This window comes from Dipodomys spectabilis, unplaced genomic scaffold (genome assembly GCF_019054845.1).
Source record: "Dipodomys spectabilis isolate Male_0828 unplaced genomic scaffold, ASM1905484v1 ptg000344l, whole genome shotgun sequence".
NCBI lineage: Eukaryota > Metazoa > Chordata > Mammalia > Rodentia > Heteromyidae > Dipodomys > Dipodomys spectabilis.
In genome coordinates this window covers 3,738,040-3,746,643 of record NW_024871021.1, presented here as the reverse complement: position 1 = coordinate 3,746,643, position 8,604 = coordinate 3,738,040, and positions in this window count along the sequence as shown.

The window sequence follows — 8,604 nt, the reverse complement described above, 5'->3', positions numbered from 1 at the left end:
TCTATTAGCCATGCTTCTCTGCTCTTCAGAGAAGTTTCTCTTTAAGTCTTTTTTTTTTTTTTTTTTTGGTTGGTCGTGAGGCCTGAAGTCTGGGTCTGGGCACTGTACCTTGGCTCTTCAGCTCAAGGCTAGCGTTCTACCACTAGAGTCACAGCTCCACTTCCGGCTTTTTCTGCTTATGTGGTGCTGAGGAATCGAACCCAGGGCCTCATGCATGCAAGGCAAGCACTCTACCACTGAGCCACCTTCCCAGCCCCTCTCTTTAAATCTTTAGCCCACTTATTTATCCGGCAGTTGTTTCTTTGAGGATTTGTTGTTGGGAGATTTAATTTTTTAAGTTCCAGGTATATTTTAGATATGAGACACTTGTCTGTTGTATGGCTAGTGAAGATCTTCTCTCAATCCATAGGCTTTCTATTGATCTTGCAAGCTATGTCCTTTGCCATGCAGAAGCTCTGCAATTTCATGCAATCCCATTTGTCCAATCTTTCTTTGATTTCTTGTGTTTCTGGATCTCTATTAAGAAAATTTGGCCTGTGCCAAGGAGACCTTGTGTTTCTCCTATTCCATCCTATAATGTTTTCAGAGTGTCTGCTTTGACTCCGAGGTCTTTGATCCATTTGGAGTTGATTCTGGTGCAGCGTGATATATAAGGATCTAGCTTTAGTTTTCTACAAGTAGTTAACCAATTTTGCCAGCACCATTTACTGAAGAGGCTATTTTTCTTCCCTTACATTTTTAGGTCCCTTATCAAAGATTCGATGGCTATAGGTCTGTAGGTTCATCTCTGGTTTTCAGTTCTATTCCATTGGTCCTGAGGTCTATTCTTGTGCCAGTACCAAGCTGTTTTGATTACTATGACTTTGTAGTAGAGTTTGAAATTTGGTATTAATATTCCTCCAGCACTGTTCTTTCTGTTAAGGATCATTTTTGCTATTCGGGTCTTTTATTGTTCCATATGAATTTTTGGATTGTCTCTTCAATTTCCTTGAAGAATGAAGTTGGAATATGGATAGGTATCACATTGAACTTGTAGATAGCCTCGGGAAGTATTGCCATTTTCATGATGTTTATCTTTCCAATACAGGAACATGGGAGTTTTTGCCACTTTCTAACATCTCTTTTGATTTCCTTTTTCAGGTTTTTAAAATTTTCATCTTAGAGTTCCTTCACTTCTTTGGTTAAGTTAATTCCTAGGTATTTTCTTTTTTGTGGGGCTATTACGATTGGAGATGCTTTCTTAATTTCAGCCACACTATTCTCATTGTTGGTATACAGAAAAGCCATTGCTTTTTGAGGGTTAATTTTTTTGGGAGGGGTCCGGTCATGGGGCCTGAACTCTGGGCCTGGGCGCTGTCCCTCAGCTCTTCAGCTCAAGGCTAGCACTCTACCACTTGAGTCACAGTGCCACTTCCGGCTTTTTCCTTATGTGGTGCTGAAGAATCAATCCCAGGGCCTCAGGCATGCAAGGCAAGTGCTCTACCACTGAGCCACCTTCCCAGCCCCGAAGGTTAATTTTTTACCCTGATACTTTGCCAATGTTTTTAATTAGCTTGAGTAATTTGGGAGTGGAGTCTATGGGATTCTTTAAATACAAGATCATGACATCTGCAAAGAGGAAGAGTTTTACTTCTTCTTTCCCTATTTGGATCCCTTTTCAGTTTGCATCTTGTCTTATTGCTGTAGCTAGGCATTCTAATACTAGATTGAAGAGAAGTGGAGAGAGTGGGCATTCTGGTCTCTTTCCAGAGTTAAGAGGAAATGACTTTAGTTTTTCACGATTAAGTATAATGCTGGCTGTAGGTTTGTCATATACAGCCTTTATTGTATTGAGGAAGGTAACATGGATTCCTAGTTTTTCCAGAACCTTCATCATAAAGGGGCATTTGTTCTTGTCAATTGCTTTTTCTGCATCTATTCAGATAACTATGTGTTTCTTATCCTTGCTCCTGTTGATGTGATGAATTATGTTAATTGATTTGAGTATATTGAACCAGCTTTGCATCCCTGAAATGAATCCTGTTTGATCATGTTGTATGATTTTTTCATGAATTGAAGTGGATTGGCAAAAATTTTGTTGAGAAGTTTTTCATCAATGTTCATCAAAGATATGGGTCTATAGTTCTCTTTCTTTGATGAGTCCCTGCCTGGTTTTAGGATGAGGGTTATTATAGCTTTATGGAATGAATTTGGTAGTGCACTTTCTCTTTCAATTTCATTGAAGAGTTGAAGGAGTATTGGTGTGAGTTCTGTTTGAAGGCCTTGTAGAATTCCGCTGTAAAACCATCTGGTCCTGGGCTTTTCTTAGATGGGAGGTCTCTTATTGCTGTTTCTATTTCAATGCTTGATATGGGCCTATTAATATGGTTTAAATCATCTTGGTTTAGTTTTGGCATGACAATATTTGCTAGGAAAAGGTCCATTCCTGCCAAGTTCTCAAACATATTAGCATAAAGTTTTGAGAAGTGTTCCCTTATAATGTTCTGAATCTTAGTTGTTTTGGTACTGTTTCCATTCGCATCTATGAGTTTATTTATAATTGGATGTGTTCTCTTCTTTCTCTATAAGATTTGCTAAGGGTCTGTAAATTTTGTTAATTTTTTCGAAGAACCAACTCTTTGTTTTGTTGATTCTTTCTATGTTTCTTTTGGATTCTAATTCATTTATTCTGATTTAATTTTAATTAATTCTTTCTGTCTACTGGATTGGGGGTATCTTCCTGCTCTTTTTCAAGGAGGCTCAGCTGTCTCATTAAATTGTTGGTTTCAGATCTCTCCAATTTGTTGATGTACAAACTCAGAGGTATAAACTTGCCTCTGAGTACTGCCTTTTCTGTGTCCCAGAGGAGCTGGTAGTTTGTGTGCTTACTTTTGTTGAATATCATGAACACTTGAATTTCATTTCTAATCTCTTCCATGACCCACTAGTGATTAAATAGTGTGTTGTTCAGCCTCCATGTGTTACAGGATTTTCTTTGGTGGCTTTTGGTTTTGAGTTCTAATTTTATTTACTTGTGATCTGAGAGAATGCATGGTATGACTTCAATGTTTCTGAAATTGGACAAGTTTGCTTTGTGACTAAAATGTGGTCTATTTTAGAAAATGTTCCATGTGCTGCTGAGAAGAACATGTATTCTGATGCTGCTGCGTGAAATATTTGTTAGATGTCTGTGAAATCTAGTTGATCTATGCAGTTGTTTATGTCTACACTTTCTCTGCTGAGTTTTAGCCGTGTTGATCTATCTAGTGTGGATAGTGGTGTGTTAAAGTCTCCAATAATTAATGTCTTTGGATCTATATGAGATTTGAGATAAAGTAGTTTTTCTTGGATAAATTTGGGTGCTCCTTTGTTTGGTAAATACATAATTAGAATTGTAACGTCCTCCTGAAGGAGAGATCCCTTAATGTGTATGTAGTGATCTTCTTTATCTGTTCTCACTAATTTTAATTTGAAATCTATTTTATATGGTATTAGGATTGCAACTCCCGCCTGTTTATGGGGGCCGTTTGTTTGGTAGATTTTGTTCCAGCTTTTCACATTGAAAATGTGTTTGTTTTTATGGGCAAGATGTGACTCCTAGAGGCAGCAGATAGAAGAATCTTGCTTTTTAATCTAAATAGAGAGTCTATGTCGCTTGATTGAAGAGTGAAGTCCGTTAATGTTGAGAAATAGGAGTAAGAGGTATTTGGGAGTTCCTGCCATTTTATCCACCTAATTTGGGGCTGCAGCTACTGGGTTCTACCTATGGTTCTTGGATTCTTGGGTATGGTTTCCTGGCCTTTATTGTGGTCTTGTTGGTTTTCTATGTGTAGGACATCTTTAAGATCTTTTGTTGGGCTGGTTTGGTGGAGATATATTGTTTCAATTTTTTGTTGCTATGGATAATTTTTATTTTACCTTCCATAATGAAGGAGAGTTTAGGTGGGTACAGTATTCTTGGTTGTCTCTGCTGAGAAATCTGAGGTGATTCTATTTGTTTTCCCTTTATAGGCGATTGATCTTTTCTCCTTGACAGCTTTAAAGATCTTTTCCTTGGCCTAAATTGATCCTGTACAGATTATAATGTGACCGTGGTATGTCCTGTTCTGGTCTCGTCTATTTGGGCTTCTAACAGCTTCTTGTATCTGAATAGGCCTATCTTTTTGCATGTTTGGGAAGTTCTCTGCTAGGATGCTGTTACACAAATTTCCTAGACCATTGACTTCTGTCTCTAGGTTCTTCTCTACACTCAGATTAGGCCTTCTGATGGTATCTTCCAAGTGTTGAATAGATCTATCATATTTCATGGATTTGTGTTGGATGGTTGTATGTTCATTCCCTATAATATCTATGCTGTCGTCAATCCCCGAGATTCGATCTTATGCATGGTCTATTCTACTCTCAAGACTTTCTACTTTGCTTTTTATTTCTTTTCCTTCTAATTGGTTGGCTTTGAGAGCTTAATATTCTTTGTTAGAACTTTGTTCTAGATCTTGTAAGGACTTCTTTACTTCCTTAATTTGGTATTCAGTATTTATTCTCAAATCACTTAGTTGATTGGTTATGGATTCCTTGGACTCCCATTCCTTCTGTAGGGCTCCACTGAGCATTCCCTTTGCGGTCTTACTGATGTCTTTCAGCTCTCTGTTTATGGATTTCATAAATGCCTCCTTTGATCTTTGTCTATTCTCATCCCCATCTCTCAGTTCCTGTATTTCTCTTTGATTAGCATCCTCACGTTCACACATTTCCAGTAGTTCTCTTTGAGTGTTCTGAGCCTGTTCACGCCATTCCTGACTTTCTCTTTGTCTGTTCTAAGCCAGCTCACGCAATTCCTATCTATCTCTTTGATCTCAACCTTCTCAAACAAATCCTTTTTTTTATCTTTGAATGTTCTCAATCGGCTCACGTAATTTCTGTATCAATCTTTGAGTAGCTTCCTCACACTCAGGAGACTCCTGTATTGATCTTTAGTTTTCCTCCTCTCTCTCCCTATCATGCTCACACAGAGACATTTGCAAGTTTTCACTTTTTTTACTTACCCTGTTTTTTTTTTTTTTTTTTTTGGTCCAGTCGTGGGGCCTGAACTCTGGGCCTGGGCGCTGTCTCTCAGCTCTTCAGCTCAAGGCTAGTGCTCTACCACTTGACACTTGAGCCACAGCGCCACTTCCGGCTTTTTTCATTTTGCTTATGTGGTGCTAAGGAATCGAACCCAGGGCATCAGGCATGCAAGGCAAGCACTCTACCACTGAGCCATCTTCCCAGCCCTACTTACCCTGTTTAACTGTAGTGTTTATACAGCTTTTTGGAACTCTCCTCTGGATTATTCATTATCTGTTCTGTCCCCTGATTGTCATGAGTGGGAGTTGAGAACCCCGGGCTTGCTATTTTTCTTGTGTTTTTCCGGCTTGTCCTGCCTATTTGGGATGAGAATAACACCAGTTTTGTACTAGAACACTATTTTAAAGTAAACATCAACCAAAGTCCATAGTTGCATAGTCCAAAATCTGCAGATAGAATCTGGTTCAAGAGATACAATCTATTGAACATCAAACAACTATGTCTTAATGGCCTAAGAACAGCAAAGGAGAATTTGACAACCAGAAATTATTAGGTTTAGGGAAAATGTGGGGAAAATAGGATTAGAGGGATTTGGGAATGTAAGGGAGAGTGGAATTAACCATATCCTAATCCCAAAGAGGGAAATGCATTGGACAGAATGATAGCAGAGAGAGTGAAAAAAAGAAAAAAAGAGAGAAGAAAAAAAGAGAAGAAAAAGAAAAAAGAGACAAGAAAAAAAGGAAAAACAAAAATTTTAAATTAAAAAGTTAGGGGGCAGGGAAGGTGGCTCAGTGGTAGAGTGCTTGCCTTGAATGCCTGAGGCCCTGGGTTTGATTCCTCAGCACCACATAAGCAAAAAGAAAAAAGCCAGAAGTGGCGCTGGGGCTCAAGTGGTAGAGTGCTAGCCTTGAGCTGAGGGACAGCACCCAGGACCAGAGTTCAGGCCCCACGACCGGACCCCCTCCAAAAAAAAAGTTAAACCCTTAAAAACTGTAAGTTTGAAGAAGTAGTATTCAGAGAAGAATGAGGATGGGATGAGAGGAGGAGAGGGTTAGAAAGGAGACATGAAAAACTAGAAAAATAAAAATGTTCAAAAATATTATATGGGTATAAAGAGGTAATACTGCTATTAAGTAATTTAAGTCTAAGAGGTTTGGAATTGAGTTATTTCTGGATTAAGTATGGACACAATGGAGGATAAGATTTAATAAGTGATGACGGGTATATTTGAGGGTGAACAGAACAGAAATTAAGTCACGCAGAAAAGAATGAAAGAGAAGAAATGAAAAGAATGAGAAAAGAATGAAAGAAAGAAAGGATCAAAAGGTGAGTAGAGATTTTAAAAAGCACACACACATATACACCTAAAATAAAAATTATACAAGGAAGAAAAGAAAAAATAATTGAAAAAACATTTTTAAAATTAAAAATTTAAAAAAAAAATAAAAATAAGATGCAAAAAAAAGAAAGTGCTTTGATTTTTTTTTTTTTTGGAGGGAATGGAAAGATTCTGTATCTCCCTTGTGTCCATAACCAGTCTCTTGGTGGAGTCTCTGGTTTGCTTGTGGTGTTTGGTTTTCCTGTGGCTTGATTGGTTTATTAAATCAGTTTTTTGGGCAAGCAAAAAATGCTCTGCTTTACCCAGGATTTTGTGATCCTCCTCCCAGGCTAGTTCTGTGAGAGAGGTATCTCTTTTGAGTATCACAAAAGAGGGAGATGGCTTTTTCCTCTAGTTTGGAGATGCTGTGTTGAGGCTAAGTTCTGGATAGAGTTGAGGCTTTTCAGCAAACAGTAGCTTTTCCCTGAGGGGCTAGCTTCTGAGACAGTCACAGAGCCGAGCCTAGAGCCTTTCTTGGGGTTTATGTTTACTGAATTTCAATGTATTGTCTAGGTTGCTGTAGGGAGGGGCAACATCTGGCTCTGTTTACCAAGTGAAGAAAGCCACTCCTGGGGGCAGATTTTCCTCTGCCTGGGGTGGATGACATTTTCCTGGGAGCAGTTGTGCCTTGCAGGTCTGGACAGGTTCCTGTGACCTGCTAAATGACTGTCTTGTTTTTTTCCCAAGGCCTGAGTTGGAGCTGGCAGCTCGGCTTGACTTTTCTCAGTATCAAAGATGGAGATCTCCTGTAGTGGGGTCGGGGATGGGTGCCTTCCCTCCTCTGCTCCTTCAGGAATTAGGATCTCAGGTTTCTACACACGCCTGAGGGTTGATCCCTGGGTAGTCCCTGGTCTGAGATCTGCAGGGTGAAGATATCTGCTCCTTGTCAGTTCTTGCTGGTGTTAAGAAGTATCTGTTTACCTGCTGTGTCTGACACCTTTGACCCGGACTCTGTGTTGAAGATATGGTGGCTACAGCCACTGCTGCTGCGGCCGCAGCTGCCAGTAAGTGCTCAGATTTGTCTCTTTGCCTGGATTTTCCCTTTCTGGCGAAACTCTTTGTACTGTGATGGCACACTTGGTGTAATTCTCTGGCTTAGGAGTGTTCATTAGAACTCTAAAACTTCTTTCTATGGGAGAGCTCGTTTAGCCTCCAGCTTCTCCTCCGCCATCTTCCTGACCTCTGAAAATCATATTTTGACGGTTGAAATCATCCATCTAATTTGACTCATAATCCCAGGCGTTAGTGAAAATTGCCAACTTAAATAAAAGAAATACCCTGGAAAACGTGGCATTTAATTTGTCTCAATCCAACTTAAAGTGTTCCCAAGTCAGTGGTCCCTTTTTCCTTCCAGACAGCCTACAGCAGTTTGCAGAAACAGGCATTCAGTGAGCCCTAGCTAATTGCCACCTTCTGATATGGAGAAGGCTCCAGGAGGGGGAATGGACTTGTGTACCACTTCCCAGCTGGAAACAGGCCAGGGTGGACACAGATTGGAGTCTGCAGGACTCCAGGGAGGAGTCAGAAAACTGGTGCAATGCCCCAGGAGGAAATCCATGCCACCAGTGCGGGTCCAGAGCCCTGTGCCCGGATGCCCACAGAAGCCATAAATGCCCTAGGTAAGGTTCCCCTCTCATCCTCGGTCAGGGTGAACCATCTGCCATGTCACAACTTATGCCAGCCCCCAAAACCTCATAGATTCACAGCCCCTGTCCTACCCTCTCCCCCACCTCATTCCCTAATTTTGTTTGGCAGACACATTCCCAACCCTTGAATTAGCTCTAACTATAAACACAAAAGCAGTGTCTGGCTGGAAGATTGTGACTGTGGTCACACTCGCCTCACCAAACATTTGGCTGTGGATAGAAGGACAGGTGTCCACTCTAGTCCAGCAGTGTCCACTCTAGTCCAGCATTCACGCAGGTCACCTAGGGGAGGCACATGCAGGCCCAGCATCTAATGTGGGCTATAGGAAAGGGGGAAGAGAGAGGTGGAAATAGGAGGAAAGGAATGTCTACTGAAATCTTCCCATAAAGGAGCCAAGAAACTGTGAAGGAGGAAACAAAAATTGTGGCTGTGCTCATACTTGGTATTGAAAAAAGAACAACAACAAATACACACACAGAAATAAAATGCTTTAACTGTTTTTAGACATGATGACTTACATATATTTTCATTGCTCTCAT